Below are 23,415 nucleotides of genomic sequence, written 5' to 3'. Positions count from 1 at the left end.
ATTTTCTTCCCTGCCTCCTAGTTATAAATGAGGGCTTTCCTTCACTGTGGAGGACAGCACCTACTGTACTTGCAGTACAGAATGGATCACTGTCCATCATTCTTCTAATCAGACGAACCATCCCTGCAGCGGTTCTCCTCTGTGCACCTCTTGCTGTCATTCCAGTTCGTAGTTTTTCTCTCAACCACCGGGAGACACAACTTTGAAAAGTGTTGACATCTTGGCCTAGGCGTAGTGATCGGCTGGAGTGATAAGCCAAGATCTCTCAGTTCAAGGATTCTCTCCCTCTCAGTATGTGACATGTGGTGATTACTGGCATATTAATGAACAGGAGGCATCACACAATCATCCCACACCACTTAATCCAATGTTTGAGGTTTTATGTGCCTAAAAAACTTTGCTTTCAATCTGGCTTTTATGCCCCTCCCTCATGCCATAGATTGGAGCTAGGTGCTTGAAAATTTGATCACCTGCAGATCTTAGCGAAATCTGCTAATTCCTCAATTTGCATAACCTTACAGCTCATCCTTCTTGGTGTTGCAGTTTCAATGTTGAGGTGTGTATTTTTTAATTATTGTATGATAAAATTTGTCTGCTCCTGCCTATGTTTACTGGCTATAGCTCATCATTAGTTATATGTAACTGAGGAAGTTAATGAACTGGAAATGTGTGCCAAAAGGATGAATACAAATAAGTCAAATACGTCATAATCAGTGAAATAAAACCAATATTTGGAGACAATATTGCTTATTGTGGAGAGTATAATGGTTAATAAAAATAGATTTAGCAGGTCTTATGGAATGCAGAGAATTATTTAAAATGTTGCAAAACTCATGACTAGGGATGAGCGAAGCAAGCTTCAGATCCTAGATCCAAAGTCGTTTCGCTCCAAACTTTGATTTAATGCTGTACGGACATCCATCTCTGTACAGAAATAAAATGTATGGCCTTCGACGAAGTGAAGCCAGTTATTCCCGAAGTCTCACCAGGCTTCTATGAATAACTTTGGTGTCCAAGTAGTACCTCAGAACCAAAGTTGAGTTCGGATCAAAGTTTTAAAATGGTTTTTCAGTTTAAAAATCAAATACCGAAGTTATTGACTGAAGTCTTGCAAGACTTCGGGAATAACCGACTTCACCTCGTCGGAGGCCGTACATTTTAATGCTGTACGGAGAAGGATCTCCATACAGCATTTAACTTCGAATCTAGGATCCAAAACTCACTTCGCTCATCACTACTCTTGACATATGTTTATACCACGTGATGTTATAAAGTTCTCCTCCAACCTGTCCTTCATGTTTTTTCTACACTTTTTGTTCCTTGCTCGACAAGGGGCACGGCTTCTCTAGAAAGAGGCGCTAAAGGGAGTGTGTCACCAGGAAATTCACTGATAAATCCGGCTCAATGCCTTGTCGGGCTAGCTCAGCTGAATGTAATGATACCTTTTACTTAGCAATCCATTACTACCTTCTGGAGAAAAGAAATTTTAAGCAGTTAAGTGCACTGAGGGTCGATCCAAAGCCATTCTGTCCACCCTTGCTCCTCCTGCTTTATCTGCCAGCCCCTCCCTTACCTTTCTGAATGACAGGACCAGGTTTCTGAATAGTCAATTCTCCATGGTCTTATCAATCAAAATGAGAGGAAGGAGCTGTTGGAGGAAGCAGGAGGTGCGAGGGTGCACAGAGTAGCTTGGGCCTGCGCTAAGTGCACTTAAATGCTCATTTGCATGTGGATTAAAAGGTACTTTTTTTCCAGAATGAAGCAACAGATTGCTAACTGAAAGCCCTGCAAGGCATTGTGCAGAGTTTAACAGTGGATTTCCTGGTGACAGATTCCTTTTAAGATACACCAGTATGTGTCAAAATTGCAACAATACTTTGGATAAAAATAATCCAACCAACATGAGCATGAGGTACAGTACTTTGAAAAATTTGGCGCATCTTTAGACTATCTAGTCTAGCTTTAAATATTAGACAGGATTTTGCCCCACAAATCTTCCCCACTGATGCCAGTCCTGCAACAGCAACATCCAAGCTAACTCCATGCCATGCTTCTCTAGCAGTCCGATTCCCACTCCAAAGACCCCCTCAAAATTGCTGGCAGAGTTTTACATGACCAGGAAATCCATTTTTTTTGTCCCCCTGAAGCCATGGTCACTAGTGCCATGAAGGCAGTCCCTTCCTGTTCAGTGTCCTGGGCTCTCTGCACTAAACACTCCACCAGCCCCTGAGTGATGCCTCTAAAAGTATCCTGATTGGATGCAGTTCCAATCACTCATATCAGAGAGGAGGGGCAGGGAGAATAGAATTTGGATTTCTTGATCATGCAACCTGCATGACCATCACCCAAGGTATGCTTTCACTGATGCCCCATCCCTCCATAGACCTCTCTCCCACGTCCATGCCCATGATGACATCCGTGGCAAGATGACCAGTGGTTGATCCATGAAGGATCCGTTTTTGCTCCGTATGTCCTTTTTTGCATTTCCGTGTATCATCCATATTCCCCAGACACTGCTAGGCTGATTAGTTTCCAGAGCATCTCGTACCAATACTCCATTAAAACCAAGGACCAGAAATAGATGTCATCTGTGATGTGTCCACTGTTTACACGGACGGATAGACTATAATGCACATGAGGGATCCCTAATCACAGACAAAGTAGGGCATGCTTCTATGGTTTCACCATGGACCCATGTTCCATAGAAAACCCCTGATGTGGATACACACATTAAAATCAGTGGATGCATGAGCGATCCATGGAGACCATGAGCAGCAGACATCTGTGCTTCTCTAAGGTGTAAAATCAAAGAATAAAAAAAAACTTATTGTCCATGGTCTTTTGGGGCTGCAGGATCTATAGAAGTAGGCCACCTTCACTGCAAACAAGCTTCTCTAAGGTGTTGGCGCTGCAGGATCTATAGAAGAAGGCCACCTTCACTGCAAACAAGCTTCTCTAAGGTGTAAAATCAAAGAATAAAAAAAAACCTATTATCCATATTCTTTTGGCGCTGCAGGATCTATAGAAGTAGGCCACCTTCACTGCAAACAAGCTTCTCTAAGGTGTGAAAGAGGCCTTATAGGGCTATCAGTAGTTTTTTAAGTAATCAAAACTGCTATCAAACTCCAATTGTACATTTAGTTTTACACATCGGTTAGAGTACATTAGACATTTAACCTCCTCAGGACCGCCGTACGCAGGATTGCGTCTTTGCGGCGGCCCTGCTCTTCTGGGTGGACGCGCCGGTGCTTCCTCTCGCGAGACGCGAGATTTCCTGTGAACGCGGGCACACAGGCGCGCGCGTTCACAGGATCGGAAGGTAAGCGAGTGGATCTCCAGCCTGCCAGCGGCGATCGTTCGCTGGCAGGCTGGAGATGTGATTTTTTTTAACCCCTAACAGGTATATTAGACGCTGTTTTGATAACAGCATCTAATATACCTGCTACCTGGTCCTCTGGTGGTCCCCTTTGTTTGGATCGACCACCAGAGGACACAGGTAGCTCAGTAATATGTTGCACCAAGCACCACACTACACTACACCCCCCCCCCCTGTCACTTATTAACCCCTTATTCACCCTTGATCACCCCTGATCACCCCATATAGACTCCCTGATCACCCCCCTGTCATTGATTACCCCCCTGTCATTGATCACCCCCCTGTAAAGCTCCATTCATATGTCCGCATGATTTTTACGGATCCACTGATAGATGGATCGGATCCGCAAAACGCCTACGGACGTCTGAATGGAGCCTTACAGGGGCGTGATCAATGACTGTGGTTATCACCCCATATAGACTCCCTGATCACCCCCCTGTCATTGATTACACCCCTGTCATTGATCAACCCCCTGTAAAGCTCCATTCAGATGTCCGCATGATTTTTACGGATCCACTGATAGATGGATCGGATCCGCAAAACGCATACGGACGTCTGAATGGAGCCTTACAGGGGCGTGATCAATGACTGTGGTGATCACCCCATATAGACTCCCTCATCACCCCCCTGTCATTGATTACCCCCCTGTCATTGATCACCCCCCTGTAAAGGTCCATTCAGACGTCCGCATGATTTTTACGGATCAACTGATAGATGGATCGGATCCGCAAAACGCATACGGACAACTGAATGGAGCCTTACAGGGGCGTGATCAATGACTGTGGTGATCACACCATATAGACTCCCTGATTACCCCCCTGTCATTGATTACCCCCCTGTCATTGATTACCCCCCTGTCATTGATAACCCCCTGTAAGGCGGCATTCAGATGTCTGCATGATTTTTACGGATCCACTGATAGATGGATCGGATCCGCAAAACGCATACGGACGTCTGAATGGAGCCTTACAGGGGCGTGATCAATGACTGTGGTGATCACCCCATATAGACTCCCTGATCACCCCCCTGTCATTGATCACCCCCCTGTCATTGATCACCCCCCTGTCAGGCTTCATTCAGACATTTTTTTGGCCCAAGTTAGCGAAAATTATTTTTTTTTTTCTTACAAAGTCTCATATTCCACTAACTTGTGTCAAAAAATAAAATCTCACATGAACTCACCATACCCCTCACGGAATCCAAATGCGTAAAATTTTTAGACATTTATATTCCAGACTTCTTCTCACGCTTTAGGGCCCCTAGAATGCCATGGCAGTATAAATACCCCACATGTGACCCCATTTCGGAAAGAAGACACCCCAAGGTATTCCGTGAGGGGCATATTGAGTCCATGAAAGATTGAAATTTTTGTCCCAAGTTAGCGGAAAGGGAGACTTCGTGAGAAAAAAAAATATATATCAATTTCTGCTAACTTGTGCCAAAAAAAAAAATACCAGATGTGTGTCTTCTTTCCAAAATGGCTTCACATGTGGAGTATTTATACTGCCCTGGCATTCTAGGGGTCCTAAAGTCTGGGATCCAAATATCTAAAAATGCCCTCATAAAATGAATGTGGGCCCCTTTGCGCATCTAGGCTGCAAAAAAGTGTCACACATGTGGTATCGCCGTACTCAGGAGAAGTTGGGGAATGTGTTTTGTGGTGTCATTTTACATATACCCATGCTGGGTGAGATAAATATCTTGGTCAAATGCCAACTTTGTATAAAAAAAAATGGGAAAAGTTGTCTTTTGCTGAGATATTTCTCTCACCCAGCATGAGTATATGTAAAAAGACACCCCAAAACACATTCCCCAACTTCTCCTGAATACGGAGATACCAGATGTGTGACACTTTTTTGCAGCCTAGGTGGGCAAAGGGGCCCACATTCCAAAGAGCACCTTTAGGATTTCACAGGTCATTTACCTACTTGCCACACATTAGGGCCCCTGGAAAATGCCAGGGCAGTATAACTACCCCACAAGTGACCCCATTTTGGAAAGAAGACACCCCAAGGTATTCCGTGAGGGGCATGGCGAGTTCCTAGAATTTTATATTTTTTTGTCACAAGTTAGCGGAAAATGATGATTTTTTTATTTTTATTTTTTCCCTTACAAAGTCTCACATTCCACTAACTTGTGACAAAAAATAAAAACTTCCATGAACTCACTATGCCCATCACGAAATACCTTGGGGTGTCTTCTTTCCAAAATGGGGTCACTTGTGGGGTAGTTATACTGCCCTGGCATTTTAGGGGCCCAAATGTGTGGTAAGGAGTTTGAAATCAAATTCTGTAAAAAAATGACCAGTGAAATCCAAAAGGTGCTCTTTGGAATATGGGCCCCTTTGCCCACCTAGGCTGCAAAAAAGTGTCACACATGTGGTATTTCCGTATTCAGGAGAAGTTGGGGAATGTGTTTTGGGGTGTCATTTTACATATACCCATGCTGGGTGAGAGAAATATCTTGGCAAAAGACAACTTTTCCCATTTTTTTTTTATACACAGTTGGCATTTGACCAAGATATTTATCTCACCCAGCATGGGTATATGTAAAATGACACCCCAAAACACATTCCCCAACTTCTCCTGAATACGGAGATACCACATGTGTGACACTTTTTTGCAGCCTAGGTGGGCAAAGGGGCCCACATTCCAAAGAGCACCTTTCGGATTTCACTGGCCATTTTTTACACATTTTGATTTCAAACTCCTTACCACACATTTGGGCCCCTAGAATGCCAGGGCAGTATAACTACCCCACAAGTGACCCCATTTTGGAAAGAAGACACCCCAAGGTATTCGCTGATGGGCATAGTGAGTTCATGGAAGTTTTTATTTTTTGTCACAAGTTAGTGGAATATGAGACTTTGTAAGAAAAAAATAAAATAAAAATCATAATTTTCCGCTAACTTGTGACAAAAAATAAAAAGTTCTAAGAACTCACTATGCCCATCAGCGAATACCTTAGGGTGTCTACTTTCCGAAATGGGGTCATTTGTGGGGTGTTTGTACTGTCTGGGCATTGTAGGACCTCAGGAAACATGACAGGTGCTCAGAAAGTCAGAGCTGCTTCAAAAAGCGGAAATTCACATTTTTGTACCATAGTTTGTAAACGCTATAACTTTTACCCAAACCATTTTTTTTTACCCAAACATTTTTTTTATCAAAGACATGTAGAACAATAAAATTAGAGCAAAATTTATATATGGATCTCGTTTTTTTTGCAAAATTTTACAACTGAAAGTGAAAAATGTCATTTTTTTGCAAAAAATCTTTAAATTTCGATTAATAACAAAAAAAAGTAAAAATGTCAGCCGCAATGAAATACCACCAAATGAGAGCTCTATTAGTGAGAAGAAAAGGAGGTAAAATTCATTTGGGTGGTAAGTTGCATGACCGAGCAATAAACGGTGAAAGTAGTGTAGGTCAGAAGTGTAAAAAGTGGCCTGGTCTTTAAGGGTGTTTAAGCTAGGGGGGCTGAAGTGGTTAAATTATGCATATGTTAGTCTTTCTTATGCAAAATATTTTTTTTATGTTGCTCTGACTTTTGAGAGGTTCCTTAGAAAAGTTTCAGAAAAATTCAAGGTTACCGCTCAATGAGGGTTCCCCTTCACTGATATGTGCCACAAGCACTCCCCATCCTCCTGCTGTGTGATCTCATCACAGAAAGCTCTGGCACATACTACACACCCGTCACTGCCCTTTTGCTGTGTGAGATCATTCTTCCCTACATTGAGGTTGCCGCTTCTTCCTATACTTCTTACAACTAGGCTACAATGTCTCCTTAGTCCTCATTATATCTCTGATGCAGCTGAGATAGTCCTGAGTCACCGCAGCCTTCTGTGCAACATCTGAGAGCAGATGCAGATCCCAGGTCAATCACTAGAGAGAAAGGTCTATGTGCTGACGCATCCGGACTACAGGGGAGACCATTTGTTGTCATCCAAACTAAAGTTCTTCTCCATGACTGGGACTACACTGGGAAGTAAGCTTCCCAAATAACTTCAATGACAAAGCACAATACGCCACCCAGCAATGTGCGTGGCCTAAAGGGCTTCTCCAATTTCATGATCCTGATCCTCAGGGTAGGCCATTAATGCCAGAGTCGTGGGGGTCAGATAGGGACAACGTTTTAATATCCTGCGCCGCATATGTCCCAGGACATCCGGAAAATGTATACGGCACTGGAGCAGTATAGAAGTCCGCGGCCGGCAAGCATCATTCCTTTGCTTCGCACACTAAACGGCATGGCACAGGCATGAGATTTTCACCAAAGTCAGGGCGAGGGCATAAAATAAGAGTTACTTTTTTCTCTAACACAGAGGCACCTAGGAAAAGGAGACTAAAGGTGGCATCACATCAGGGTTTTTTTTGCCATCCATTTAACGTATACGTTGTAAAAAAATATGATAAAGTGCAGCACACCACGCTTTTTCATCCAGCAGAGCTGGGTAAAAATACGTATACACTAACGTGTACCTTTTTTTACTATCGAATTCTATAGTAAATGGATGCCATTGTATGACAAAAAATGTATACGTTAAATGGATGGCAAAAACGTGATGTGAACCTGGCCTAACACTGTTAGATGCAGCTGACATTAGCACATATCTAATGTCAGCCAGTTTACTAAGCATGATAATATAGGGTTTGGGCCCCGAGAATAATTCCTCTGTTGGAACCCAAGGGATCCCAGTCCGACACTTCAAATATTATATTAATAGCCCAGCCTACCCTGAGGCCATCTATATCCTGAACCCAGAAAACCCTTTTTTTAAAATTATATTTATTTCTGGAAAAGATGGGTAGCAATAAATGCGGCTGTCTGGTAGGGTTGAGCATGCTGCCTAAAACTATACCTTTGTTATGTCTGTAGGCAGAACTGTTGCCGAGATAGCTACATTATGATTAATATGCAAATGAGCTGCTTCAAGGGGCCGGTCGGAGCCCTTGGAGCACTGCTTTTGTAACTCCCCTCTGCTGTGGGTACTCGCCCTTACCCTTGCTTGATTTTCTAGCCCTGGCAATTAAGGGAGAGGGGTGAGTACCCAGAGCAGAGAGAAGCTACAAAAGCAGTGATCAAAGGGCTCTCGCTGGCCCCTTGGTGCTCAAAACAACTCATTTGCATATTAATAAAGACACATATCTCGGCAATGGTTGCAGCTACAGACATAACCAAGGTATAGTTTTGATAGAAGAATTATTTAAACATAGTTAAATCTTTGCTATACCTGGGTTGCAATATTTGGTATAAAACCTAGATGGCTACAGGGGAGATGTCATGAATGTAGACAAAGGTAAATTCCTTTAACTTGGTTTTCCCGCCTGGAGTATCCTGCTTGCGTCCAGATGCATACTATGAGAATATATAATTAACTCTTTGTTAAAACACATGTCATAATCCTATTTTAGGTTGTAAGGGTGACACCTAGGGCTTTGCCAATAAAGAGGGTCTTCTGCCTTTTTGAGAGATGGAGGAAGACTCAAAAATTACCGTGAGTTGGCCATACACCTTACAGGCTGAGCCAATGCCCAGAGGGCCGCCTAGGCCCTCCTCACGGACGGCCAGTGAAGTCTTTGGGGATGTATTTTGTGCTGCTGCCAGTATTTTGTAATGGACTGTGGTATTTGGCTCTGTGGTATAATGTGCCAGAATATGGTAATGCTGGCCCTTCCATCAATTTGGACCAAACGGGGCCACTTTTAGTGTTTTTTTTTTTTTTCTAGGGCCACTTTAAGTTCCCAGTCCGTCCCTGGTCATGTCTTTTCATTCTTTTACCCCTAGACTAAATTTTTTGAGTTGGACCATTGCAGATAATATGGTTAGATCCCTTGTTTAGGGATCATACAAAAATTCTACCATGACAGTTTCAGGTAGCATGGTGTACAGCCACCTTTAAACCTGATTTAAAGGGACACTTGCATCAAAAATGTATGTGGAAATTCCATGTATTTGTAGATGGTTTTCTGAATATAATTTTTGAAGTCACTCCATGTATTCTACATCCTGTCTCGGCTCATTAACCCCTTCAACCCCAGGCCTGTTTTCACCTTCCTGCCCAGGCCATTTTTTGCAAATCTGACGTGTCACTTTGTGGTAATAACTTTAAAACGCTTTTACTTATACAGGCCATTCTGAGATTGCTTTCTCGTCACATATCGTACTTTGACAGTGGTAAAAAACATTAATTGATAAAAAAAATACCAAATTTACCAAAAATTTAGAAAAATTAGCAAATTTCAATTTCTCTACTTTTATAATAGATAGTAATACCTTTTAAAAATAGTAATTACTTTACATTCCCCATATGGCTACTTCATGTTTGGATCATTTTGAAAATGACTTTTTTTGGGGGGGTGACGGGGGGGACATTAGAAGGCTTAGAAGTTTGGAAGCAAATCTTGAAATTTTTTGGGAAAATTTCCAAAACCCACTTTTCAAGGACCAGTTCCGGTCTGAAGTCACTTTGTGAGGCTTACATAATAGAAACCACCCAAGAATGACCCCATTTTAGAAACTACATCCCTCAAGGTATACAAATCTGATTTTACAAACTTTGTTAACCCTTTAGGTGTTCAGCAAGAATTAATAGAAAATGGAGATGAAATTTCAGAATTTCACTTTTTTGGGCAGATTTTACGTTTTAATTCATTTTTCCAGTAGCAAAGCAAGGGTTAACAGCCAAATAAAACTCAATATTTATTACCCTGATTCTGCGTATTACAGAAACACCCTACATGTGATCGTAAACTGCTGTACGGGCACACGGCAGGGCGCAGTAGGAAAGGAACGCTATATGGTTTTTGGAAGGCAGATTTAGCTGAACTGTTTTTTAGCTGCAATGTCCCATTTGAAGAAATTCAAAAAAGTGACCACATTTTGGAAACTACGGGATAAGGTGCCAGTTTTATTGGTACTATTTTGGGGTACATATGATTTTTAATTGCTCTAATTACGTTTTTTGTGAGGCAAGGTAACCAAAAAATGAATGTTTTGGCACCGTTTTTATTTTTTATTTTGACAGCGTTTTTTCTGAGGGATTAGGTCATGGGACTTTTTTGTAGAGCAGATCGTTACGGACGTGGTAATACCTAATATGTCTACTTTTTCTTATTTCTTTAAGTTTTACACAATAATAGCATTTTTGAAACCGAAATAATGATATTTTAGTGTATCCATAGTCTGAGAGCCATAGCTTTTTTATTTTTTGACCAATTCTCTTAGGTAGGGTATCATTTTTTGCGAGATGAGGTGACTGTATGATTGGTTCTATATTGGGGAGCATATGCCTTATTGATCACTTGCTGTTGCAATTTTTGTGATATAATGTGACAAAAATGGCATTTTAAAAAAAAAAATGTTTTACGGTGTTCACCTGAGGGGTTAGGTCATGTGATATTTTTATAAAGCTGGTTGTTACGGAAGTGGCGATACCTAATATGTATACTTCTTTATTTTATTTTTTTCACTTTAGCACAATAATAGCAGTTTTGAAACAAAAATAAATGATGTTTTAGTGTCCATTTTCTGAGAGTATTTTATTTTTTGGTCGATTGTCTTAGGTAGGGGCTCATTTTTTGCCGTATGAGGTGACTGTTTTATTGATACCATTTTGTGGGACATACGCCTTTTTGATCGCTTGGTGTTGCACTTTTTGTGATGTAAGGTGACAAAAATGGCTTTTTTTTTACACCATTTAAATTTTTTTATGGTGTTTATCGGACAGGGTGGATCATGTGATATATTTGTAGAGCCGGTCATTACGGACACGGTTATAACTAATATGTGTGGGTTTTGTTTTTTATTATAAAATAAGGGCAAAGGGGTGTTTTTTTTTTTTACTTTTTTTCCCCTTTACTTTATTTCTGATCATTTTTGGGGGTCTGATCCTCTCTGCAATACATTACAATACATCTTGTATTGTAATGCATTGCCTGTTAGTGTAAGACACGGAGTCATACACTAAGGCTGGGTTCACACGGGCGTTGCGGGAAAATGTGCAGGTGCGTTGCGGGAACACCCGCGATTTTTCCGCGCAAGTGCAAAACATTGTAATGCGTTTTGCACTCGCGTGAGAAAAATCGCGCATGTTTGGTACCCAAACTTCTTCACAGAAGTTCGGGCTTGGGATCGGTGTTCTGTAGATTGTATTATTTCCCCTTATAACATAGTTATAAGGGAAAATAATAGCATTCTGAATACAGAATGCATAGTAAACTAGCGCTCGAGGGGTTAAAAAAATAATAATAATTTAACTCACCTTAGTCCACTTGATCGCGTAGCCGGCATCTCCTTCTGTCTCCTTTGCTGAACAGGACCTGTGGTGAGCATTAATTACAGGTAAAGGACCTTTGGTGACGTCACTCCGGTCATCACATGATCCATCACCATGGTAAAAGATCATGTGATGGATCGGAGTGACGTCACCAAAGGTCCTTTACCTGTAATGAATGCTCACCACAGGTCCTGTTCAGCAAAGGAGACAGAAGGAGATGCCGGGCTACGCGATCAAGTGGATTAAGGTGAGTTAATTTTTTTTTTTTTTTTTTTTTTTTTTTACCCCTCCAGCGCTAGTTTACTATGCATTCTGTATTCAGAATGCTATTATTTTCCCTTATAACCATGTTATAAGGGAAAATAATAATGATCGGGTCTCCACCCCGATCGTCTCCTAGCAACCGTGCGTGAAAATCGCACTGCATCCGCACTTGCTTGCGGATGCTTGCGATTTTCACGCAACCCCATTCACTTCTATGGGGCCTGCGTTGCAAAAAACGCAGAATATAGAGCATGCTGCGATTTTCACGCAACGCACAAGTGATGCGTGAAAATCACCGCTCATCTGAACAGCCCCATTGAAATGAATGGGTCGGGATTCAGTGCGGGTGCAATACGTTCACCTACCGCATTGCACCCGCGCAGAAATCTCGCCCGTGTGATCGCAGCCTAACAGGTTGCCTAGGAGACGCAGCCTGAGGCTGGAACTCCTCGGCACCCGTAGAAGGCAGGTCCCGATGCCGTGCAAGGCATTGGGCAGCCTCTGCACGGCATCGGGCTGCCTTGTCACGCATCGGGTCCCCACCACAGCAGTGCAGGGACTCTATGCCATCACTCACCCGACACAAACCCCTTCTATGTTGCGGTCAGCGCGGACCGCGTCATAGAAGGGTTTAATTCACCGACATCGGCTTTTACAGCAATGCCGGCGGATACAGCAGGGGCCTGGCTACCACGGACTGCTGGGCCCCTGCAGGGATCGCGCGCGCACTGCTCCGGTGCCCGCGCCATCACCATGACGTACTATTACGTCAAAATGCGGGAACGCAGTGGTTCCCATGATGTAGTAGTACTTCATAGGTCGGGATGGGGTTAAGGCTACTTTCACACTAGTGTTTTTGCTGGATCCGGCAGGATTCAGCAAAAACGCTTCCGTTGCTGATAAATACAACCATCTGCATCCGTTATGAACAGATCCGGTTGTATTATAATTAACATAGCAATGAACGTCATGAGCAGCATTATAAGTCAATGGAGGATGGATCAGTTTTCTATTGTGTCCGAGAAAACTGATCCGTCCCCTTGCACTGTGGGTCATGCCATTTTGCTCCGCATCCAATGACAGAAAGAAAACCGCAGCATGCTGTGGTTTGCTCTCCGGTATGAGAACGCAACCAAATGGAACGGAATGCATTTTGGAGCATTCCGTTCTGTTCAGTTACATTTTCTTCCCATTGACAATGAATGGGGGGGAAAAAAGGAAACTTCTTCCTATGACTGATCTCAATACCGGAAAATAGAAACACTAGTGTGAAAGTATCCTAACTTCCTCCTTTGTTTAGACTTTTAGCACAGCATAATAAATAGCCTCACCTAACTCGTAAGGCTGGGTTCACACTTGAGCGTTTTACAGCGCGTTCAAACGCGCTGTAAAACGCTCAACACATGAAAACCAATGCTTCCCTATGGCCCTGGTTCTCACTTGAGCGTTTTACAGCGCTGAAAAACGCGTTGTAAAACGCCCTACGCTCAAACAAGTACTTGAGCTTCTTTGGGGCGTTTTGACGCGCGTTTGTGGCCATAGGACATTGCAGTCAATCACACAAACGCGCGTCAAACGCGCGTTTACTATTGCAAAAAACGCGCGTCAAAAACGCGCGTTAAACGCGCATATCAAAGACGCTCAGGTCTGAACCCAGCCTAAGACCATCACTTTGACTACAGAAGGGATGGGTTGAGTGGCACAGTGTAGTATTTTTATCTAGGCCTAGGAAGGGTGCAAGAGAGCTGTCTTAATACTATCCCAGTACAAGTAAACACCATGCGACACTCTACAAGCATAGAATGTATCAAACGAGATATGAACTAATGCTATATTCACTATATAAAATAAATAAGAGGTACTTGGCAAATACATTTTGCTCAAAATCACTTGTCATCCACCACAGTAAGATGACCTTTTTTGGATGGGAAACACTATATGATACCTCTTCTTGTGCCAACTGGTCTGAAATGAATTCAGGGAGCGCAGGCTCCACGTATATACTGAGCTTACTCCATATGATACCTTTCCATGTGCCAAATGACCTCAAATGAATTCAGGGGGGGCACACTACACCTATAAATTGCACTAATTAAAATCAGCCTGTGGGAAAGATGGGTCTGTTAGGCCTCTTGCACATGAACGATACGGATTAGGTCCGTATGCGTTCAGGAAAACTCGCACTATTTCGCACGCAAGTTCAGTCAGTTTTCTCTGAGATCGCGTTCAGTTTTTAACGTGCGGGTGCAATGCGATTTAATCTGTTTTGCAAGCGCATGATAAAAAAACTGAATGCTTACAAACCTCTCTTGGCAACCATCAGTGAAAAAGGCATCGCATCCGCACTTGCTTGCGGATGCAATGCATTTTTCACACAGCCCCATTCACTTCTATGGGGCCAGCGTTGCAAAAAAACGCAGAATATAGAACATGCTGTGATTTTCACGCAACGCACAAGCGATGCGTGAAAAACAACGCTCATGTACACAGACCCATTGAAATGAATGGGTCCGGATTCAGTGCGGGCGCAATGCGTTCGCATCACGCATTGCACCCACGCGGAATACTCGCTCGTGTGAAAGGGGCCTTAGGACTGTGCAACCAAAATGGAGACAGTCACACCTCCAGAAGCATACTGCAAAAACAAAAGACAAAGAGGAGATTTATCATCTCCCTGCACCTGATGTCTGGTGTAAAAAAAAGTCACAAACCTCAAAAGTGGACATGGCAAGGAGCGTGGCCAGTGACAGCGACAAATTTATCTTCATTTTCGCCTGTTTTCTGGCACCAATGAATACAGAAGTCTACGGCAGCTGAGCTGTTGTAGATTTCTGTTTAGGCTACATGCACACGATCGTATGTGTTTTGCGGTCCGCAAATTGCGGATCCGCAAAAAAAAACGTATGACGTTCCGTATGGCATCTGGTTCTTTCGCGGATCCGTTTTTTTTGCAGATCCATTGTAGTAATGCCTATCCTTGTCCGCAAACTAGAAAAAAATAGGACATGCACTATTTTTTTTGCGGAGCAACGGAACGGACATACTGATGCGGACAGCACACGGTGTGCTGTCCGCGTTTTTTGCGGACCCATTTAAATCAATGGGTCAGCATCCTATCCGCAAAAAAAAAAACGGAACGGAAACAAAATACGGTCGTGTGCATGAGGCCTTAGGCACACGTAATGCCTGGTGGATGCGCCTCATCATAAATCAGGTGCATCCTCTGGCTGCTCAGAGGATATCAAGACCAGTATAAAAAGGGGCGTCTCCCCAAAAAGTTAGTCAGCACATCCTGTAACATGAAGTGAAAGCACAAGCGTCACCATGGCTGGAAATACAAAACCAAAAACAATGAAACAGCACTCTGCAAACAAAGAAAATATAAACTAATGCTCTATTCCCTATACAAATGAATATGAGGTACGTAGCATTTATCTTTTGATCAAAATCATTTGTGCCCATCCACCACGGCAAGATGACCTGTTCCGATAAAATCTTCCCTCACAGCAGCAGTAAACTGACAATTTTAGCTCTGTGCTGACTGCTACAGAATGGAAATGTTTATTAATTACTTAAAGGGGTTACCTGGATTCAGAGCTTAACCCGGACATATCCCCTTCTTAACCCAGGCAGCCGCTCCGAGATGAGCATCAGAGCATTTTGTGCTCTGATGCTCTTCCTTGCCCTGCACTGAATCCCACCGGGCTAGGGCTTTTTCTGCAGATCTGGTGATGTACCGGGTCTCTGCTAGGCCGAGGCTTCCGCCTAGCAGTGTTCCTGATGTCACCGGCACTAATGAGCGGGCGTTAGCCGCTCATCTCGGAGGGGCTGCCTGGGTGAAGAAAGATATATGTCTGGGTTTAGAGCCGAACCCCTTAAATTTTCTGTGGCACGATACCGCAAAATGAAAAAGAAAACGGCCACAATTTTTTTTTTTCCTATATTGAGTTTTCAAAAATACCACTTTCTGACCCAACTACCCCTTTAATGGAAGTACCAGTAAAATAGATGGAACGTATCCATCAGCAGCCATTACATTTCAGGGCTCACGCGCACGGACATAGTTTCTGTCCGCATCTGCGGAACGGATGTGGACCCATTAATTTCAATGAGGCGGCAAAAGATGTGGACAGCAAACAGTGTGCTGTCCGCATCCACACTCCCGTTCCGTGGCCCCGCAAAAAATAAAATAAAACGTGTCCTATTCTTGTCCGTTTTACGGACAAGGATAGGACATTTCTACAGAGGTTAAAAAATAAATCGTGGCATGCATCCGTGGCATCCGTGTTTTGCAGATCCACGATTTATGGGCCACAAAACACTTACAGCCGTAATGACATGTAAACATAGTGACACTTCGAGACCAAACCTCTCCTCCTGGGAGAGCAATAACTCCTAAGTGACTGCACTGTCAGCGTGGTTTGTAGAAGCTTTTTACAGGATCAGGAACTGCAACTCACATTAGGAATAACCAATTGCCCTCGCAGTGTATCTGCTATAAAGTTGGGAAAAACTAAGTAAACAGAACTGACTCCGATTTTCTTAAAACCATGGAAGTAATTTTTTGACAATTGAGGGCCTCTGTCTGGAAGATGAGTGGTTAATTACCGTGAAAGGCTGGAATTTGAGATAGTGTGCAGAGAGTCAGAGGCTATATATATCCTCACTGTAACCTGACTCAAGGATTCCAGGGGGAAGAGCAGATCTTAGTTGCCAAGACAGACCCTAACTGGACAGATCTGGGGTTACGTATCTGCTGGAGATCCTTCACTTTGCTATAGATTTCTTCTAGAGAAGAAGTGAATGGCGTTAAAGGAGTTTGAGATCTAACCACAAACTGCTGCTCCAACAAAGAAGGTGAGATCAGACATGACCAAACAGCATCTAACCTCCTGGACTCACCGCTCGTCTTTTTTTTTTCTTGGGGTCAAATTTAGTAATATAAATGTTAAAATAGTACCATGGAACTGGGCAGCCAAACAATATCATTGGCTTCAAAAAATATGTAAGGAATAAGGGTGCTTTCACGCATAGTTTTTTGCTGGTGTTCTTCTGTACTTTTGCATTTTTAGTGGCTTTTTTTGCAAACTTCTGGGCAGAAAAGATGTCATCTCTAGATGCCACCTTAAAAAGTCTAAGGAATATAGGAAACGCGGGACAATAAGTGTTTTTCGCTACTGGGGTGTTTGTTAGGGCAGGTTCACATGAGCGTTATAACAGGACCATGTATTAGGATGGAGCAAAACGGAATGCCCTCCTAAAAGCTTCCGTTTGGCATTCTGTCCTAGAATTCCATTATGTTACAAGTTATAACGGAACCCACCCTTAAATTTTTAATTTTTTTTGCTGTTTCACAAATGCAGCAGGCTGTAGATTTTTGTCTTGTTTTTCAAGCATTTTCATATCACCTTCTCTATAGTTGAAACGCTAGTGGTACAACACAATGTTTGCAGAAAACCACCAAAAATTCATGTCTGTCGGGAAAAATTTTCAGTTACTGACATTTTAATGGAGATATACTGTGTGTATGTATATATATGTGTGTGTATATATATATATCTATATATCTAAGAGAGTAGAAACCTAACAGATGAGCATATTTTCAAAAATTCGATTGGGGTCTGAATCGGCCAAACTGACCATTCGGTTTGGTCGTAATAAATTCGACCATAATCGAAAGTGCTCTGACTGCCTGGAAAAGTCTCTCTTCCCTACCCAAAATTTGGATTCGGTAGAATCAGATCCTTTTTAGAAAAAATTGCATCAAATTTTTGAATTTTAGAATCTATTCTCTGGTATACATCTCATTTCCATCCATTTATTCTAGGTTCCACTAAATATGTAATGTCCCTTTACTATATTTTGGGAGCACTGTGTTAGGTCTAATAGATGCCCGTTGCCAAGTATAATAATCTAATGAGGCAGCCGGAGACCTCAACGTCAGAGGGGGCATGAAAGTATTTATGTTACAGGTACATTTATAAATTAAACAACCATACAATACCATTTAGATTGGGATCTCGCAGAAATTTTCTAAAAAACAAAATTCAACTGTTTGCATTGTAGTGATTACATAATAGGAACGTTTCTTTGGATTGTAGCTAGGAATCTACATGTGGATCTGAAAAGGTAAAGAAATAAATGACTATTTTAGGTGACTTTTTTTATATTTATGATGATGATGAACACTATATATCTGAATGGAGTCTTGTTGTGCTATTAATGGTAGCTGTCAGAGCCGCTGAATTGTTATGCAGGGTTACATTCCTGCTGCTACTCTTCTGGGTAGAGCTGGCTAACATGCAAACAGAGCTGAATGGTTATTTGGCTGACAGCTATTTCTTCTGACCTCCTAGGCACATGCATGCTCAGGTAATTGCCCATGTTTCCTCAATGGGTAATAAAGCTTGTATTAAGCCTCATGCAGACGTCCGTGGAACACGGACCGTGGGATACCAGACTAGCATTGCAGGAGCGCACGGCGTCATTGGTTGCTATGACGCTGTGCGATTTGTGCCGCCGCAGCAGTACAGTAATACACTCGTATAGCTCATACAAGTGTATTACTGTACTGCTGCGGTGGCACAAAGCACACAGCGTCATAGCAACCAATGACGCCGTGCACTCCTGCAATGCCTGTCTGGTATCCCACGGTCCGTGTTCCACGGACTTCTGCATGAGGCTTTAAACCAGGCGATTGTTGGGCCAATCATCTCTAACAAGTATTCGTATGAACGCTCGTTAGCGATGATCCGGAAGTTTAATACTGCCGCCGATTTCCTGATTAATGAGCAAGCTCCTTCATCGAGCAATCCAAATCTTTTGACAGGTTTAAAAATCCTCGTTTTCTGGCAGCAGATCGTAGTTGGCCGGCGTGATGATGTAATCTCGCGCCGCAAGGGATTTTGGCGGCCTGGTCACAGCTTCTGACAGTACATATGGCTGGTGACAGTTTAAGATTTATGCTGAGCATGTGTGACCAGCTCAGTGATCTGGACAAAAAATAAGGAAAAGAACAAACAGCAGGTGGTGCTATACAGATACATTTTATTGAATAACTCGGCGGCTATGCTACATTTTTAATAACAAGCAATTTAAAAAGTTTGCAGATCCAGGTATGGGTTTTGAAAATGTAGAAAATTTTCCTTGGCACAAACCCATTAACAGGATTTTCTCATCGTAACCTCATTCCAGTCTGAAGCCGATTCAGCATCAGAATGTATCGGAAGAAGGGTCAGCCAGCTATTCATTTCTCCTGGCTGTCCATATAATATATGGTTGGATCGGGTCAACTGGAGCAATAGCTGTTCTTTGTTACATGAGACAACGCTGCACGAGACATTCAGTTTCCGCTTTAATCCTAAGGTTTAATAGGATGCTCCAATAATCAACTGCTTATGATGCAAATTGACACCAGATAACGTAATATCTATATTTGACTCTGCTGCTGTAAGGTCAGCGTCACACACTACAATCAGTCACTGGCTGCAGTGGTGACCCGCCTCGGTCAGTGATTGGCTGAGCAGGTGGTCCTAGCCATTTCCGACATGTCGACCTTGAGACAAGTAAGTAGGGAGGAGCGGGGAAGAGCAGCAGAACAGCAATGGTGCAGGATCGGTGAGCTGAATACTAATGGCTTTCAAAACACCTTTTCTTAATTAAAACTACTCCCCCCCCCCCCCCCCCCCCCCCCCCATGCTTTAAATCTCTCTCTGCAGAATGGCATTCATTAATACGTCCTCTGGGGGGGTCGGGACATATAAATATGTTCTAGCCATGTGAAGGCGTTTCATTCGAAGACATAGCTCTGATAACTGTACTTTAATAGGTTTACATAGGGCGAGGAACAGCCGATTATCGGGAAGGAAACGCTCCTTCCTGACAACTGGCTGCTCATTCAATGGGGGTGAAGCTCTACATTTACATGCAGTGATCACCTCCACAGTATGAGGAAGAGGGATGGTGTCACGCCCATGTGCATGGTCGTGACTCCTTGGGAGCCGCATGCAGTTGCCCGCGGTCTGGGTGTTTTGTCAACCGCAGCTGGGGGCTGTTAGTAGTTTGCCTCAAGTGCGGTTGCCGCGGACAACAGGTGTTTGTTGGCAGTGTAGCAGCCTGAGCTGGTTGCTAGGCGTCTCACTGTTGATGCGTGCGGTTGCCTTTGGCTATGTGTGTGTGTATGTATGCACTTTCTCTATGTGTGCACTGTGACACTTCCCTTCACTTGTGGCTGCCTGTGGCAATGTGTGGTGTTGTGTACATGTGGTGGCAGTGTCTCGGCCTTCTGGCTATTTCCCAGGACATGGTTGCCACGCATGTCGTTGCCTGCGGTAACAGCTGCAGTGTGATAGTTGATTGTACACTTCCCCTTTAAGTGGCTTTCTTCCCTTTCCAGTGTGTGGGTGTGGCCATTTGGGCTATTTAGCCTCTGCTGAGACCTGTAGCTGAGGGGTACTCCAGCCTTGTTGTAGCTGGAGTCATCCTCCTGGTTTCTTATACCATCTGCCAGTGAGGGCCACCCTTGTGGTCATAAAACGTTATTCGTGAGGTTATTTTATGTTTATGTGGTGTCTATCCTCATTGCAGCTATGGATCTGGGTTCCTGTGTGTTTGTGTGTGTGCTGTGTCCTTTTATGTTTGGTGTGGACATCAGCAGTTGAGCACGGGATCCAGTCAGTATGTCTGTGGCAGGTAGGTGTGGAAGTCGTTTCACTCACCTGCCATATCCATAGGCTGTTTATGTTTCTCTTCCCTTGCAGCTTGGCCAGTTTAGACTCCTGTTCGTCCGTGTCCAGGAGGAACAGGTTGTCTTACTCAGCTCCTAGTTCAGGGATCCCTTGAGGGCTAGTAGGGACCCGAGGTTCCTGAGTATGAGCCCTCCTACCATCTGGGTTGGCTCATACAGCTAGGAGTCAGCGTCAGAGTTAGGGACGCATAGGAGGTGACCTGCTCCCTAATTCTGTTGTCCTGGTCAAGCAGCTTCCCTTTACATTTAACATCACACGGATGAGGGTTTCCCCCACTCTCATCCGTGACAGATGGCTATTGCAATCGCTCGTCCTCATACATCTGCATTGTTTCTTGGCAGCAGATCGCTGCTTAGACATCATGATCTGCTGCCCAGGAGCGATAATTCACTTGCTTGTAGGAACGACAGGATCACCAAATGAACAAGTGTTTCGCTTGTTCGTCAGGTGATCGGCTGCACTTTTAGATAGGCAGATTGTCTGGAACTAGCGTTCGTAGGGGATTGTGTAAACCTGCCATAAGTCTACTCAGTCCAGCGTGTCCATCAAACGACCAAGCCAGAATGTTATCCAATGAAAGTTGCTATTGAATGACTGCAAGCAGAGGTTTTGAAAGCTGAGAGGAGTTGCTAAAGAGAGAATATCAGAAAATGGTGGGAGTTTTCATTATACAGTACAAAGAAAATCCTTAAGGCTGCATTCCCACGAACATGTCACTGCCGTGTCCGTTTTGCAGACTGCAAACTGCGGATCTGCAAAACAAGGGCACTAGCCACGTGCACTCTGCATCGCGTTGCAGACCCAGTGACTTCAAGAGCTCTGCAATCTGCAACTTGCGGCCAAAGATAGGAAAGGTTCTATCTTTTGCAGCGTGAAGGCACAGATCCGGAAGCACACAGAAGGCTTTTTCTTCCGCGCCTGCAAATCAAAGTGCAGAGGACGCGGCAGTTGCAGAGAGAGCAGAACTTCCAGGTGTAACGGTAACGCCCCCGTTGCTCCTAGAGGCTCACTTGCATATATTAAAACCTCATTTTTCTCAGCGGACACATATAAACATGGGACCAACACAGATGCCTTCAGCTGCCAAGTGCACATGTAACAGGTCAGCCGGTGTCATAGGGACAAAACTGCTGACAGATGCCTCGTAAGCAAGGCAGCTTTGAAAAATATGTATGCCACAGGTAATATTCTTGCTGTATGAGTCATCCAAACTACAGTATGTATGTTAATTACTGGTGTGCCAAACATGTTGTAGAGGGCCCCAATGCCTGCGGTAGTACTGGCCAACCTGGCTGGCACATACATACATTAGCAACATAAGGCTGGCTTCACACATCTTTGGCATTATTGCCAATGTTTTACATTTTTTGTTTAGCAGCGTTTTTTCCTGCCTATTTTTCATTTAATTTTTTCATGCTGGCAAGTAAAGGGCATAGCTATAGTGGGAGCAGAGGAAGCGGCTGCCACAGGGCAGGGTTGCCAACCATCCAGAAATTTCTGGACAGTCAGTATAAATGGGCAACTTTTTTTTCCTGTGGCCATGAAAAAAAAAAATACAAGTGTCCATGATTTTTCCCCTTCATAAATTTGCTCTGGGGCCCAGTCAGTTCTAGCTATGCTACTGAGCCAAGTCTATAGTGTTTTTTGAATGCCATTTTTGTAAAAACGCAGCAGCAAGCATAGCATTTCTTTAGGCTTTTTCCTATCAGGTATCTCTACGAGAGTTGAAAAATGCCTGTTGTAAGTATACACTTGGAAAGAAAAAAGCACAAAGAGTGAATAAAACACATTGCCACCTTAAAGAAAAGTCTAAATAATTGTAAATCATTTTTTAAATGTCATTTTACAGCATTTGTTAGTAATATACAGCATGGTATATGTCATCATTGTGATAACGCACCTTGTAAAGTCACACGGTAGTTTCTGCACACAAGCGTATGGTACATGTGGCGTCACAACCAGTCTCATTTATCACTGATTATTATTACGGTGGATGTTGATGGCTTACTGCACCTTGGACTTTTGCCTGGCGGCTATAAATCTCAGTGTTCCCATTCTCTGGGCATGCAGGCTGCTACGTATAATTTCTTACTATAAGTACAGGATGCTGTTGCTGTATTGCAGTACCAGGCACGTTGCTATTATCACGTTCCCTGCTTGACTGATCACTTTGTGCGTCATTCTGTTTAGTTTTTTACTGACGCCAAAGCTGACTGAGATGCATTTGTGATTTCATGGTTTGTGGTTGGTCTGTGAACATTGTTGCTGTGGACCACAAGGCCATAAGTGAAAACGACAATTTAGGTAAAACGACCGAATGACCTTTGCCGTAATCTGTGACCTAGTCTGGTCTTCTGTTGGCAGGATGCAGGTTGTTTGTCACAATCTACTTTTCAGCCACAGCTCCTGACGACTGAACATTTTTCAGTCCACTACCTGTCCCTGGTAACAGAGTCAGAAGACGACTCCCAGGAAGCGAGGGGAAGGGGGGGGGGGGTGTCAGAGCTAGCTGGGATCCTGAGCCTGATAACAGAACTGCTTCTACATTGCTTTTGAATTCACAGGAGTGTTCTGCCTTGCTTTAAGTTGATATCCTTCTCCTCCTCATCTGCTCTTTGAGCTCCGGAGCTGAAAACAAACATAGTGGGAAAGGATGTCACGACAGTATACCGTAATGCTGGCAGATTCCACAGAAGGAAGACTCCCCCCTGCTTGTGGGAGAAATGCATCTAGCTGTGCAGCTGAAGAGGGGA

At 43.4% G+C, this 23,415-nt stretch overlaps 1 protein-coding gene across 1 annotated transcript in view; it reads left to right on the top strand.

Moving 5' to 3' along the window:
• The first annotated feature begins 16,620 nt into the window (after positions 1-16,620).
• The window catches only part of USP2 (ubiquitin specific peptidase 2), a 128,157-nt gene continuing 121,362 nt past the window's right edge, over positions 16,621-23,415 (top strand). The window contains exon 1 of the mRNA XM_040425048.1: positions 16,621-16,772. The gene's annotated coding sequence lies outside the window, so the exon portion shown is untranslated. The remainder of the gene's footprint in view (positions 16,773-23,415) is intronic.

The sequence above is a fragment of the Bufo bufo genome, chromosome 1 (genome assembly GCF_905171765.1).
Source record: "Bufo bufo chromosome 1, aBufBuf1.1, whole genome shotgun sequence".
Classification (NCBI taxonomy): domain Eukaryota; kingdom Metazoa; phylum Chordata; class Amphibia; order Anura; family Bufonidae; genus Bufo; species Bufo bufo.
The sequence above is the reverse complement of the archived record's forward strand: the minus strand, read 5'-3'. Positions and strand labels throughout refer to the sequence as shown.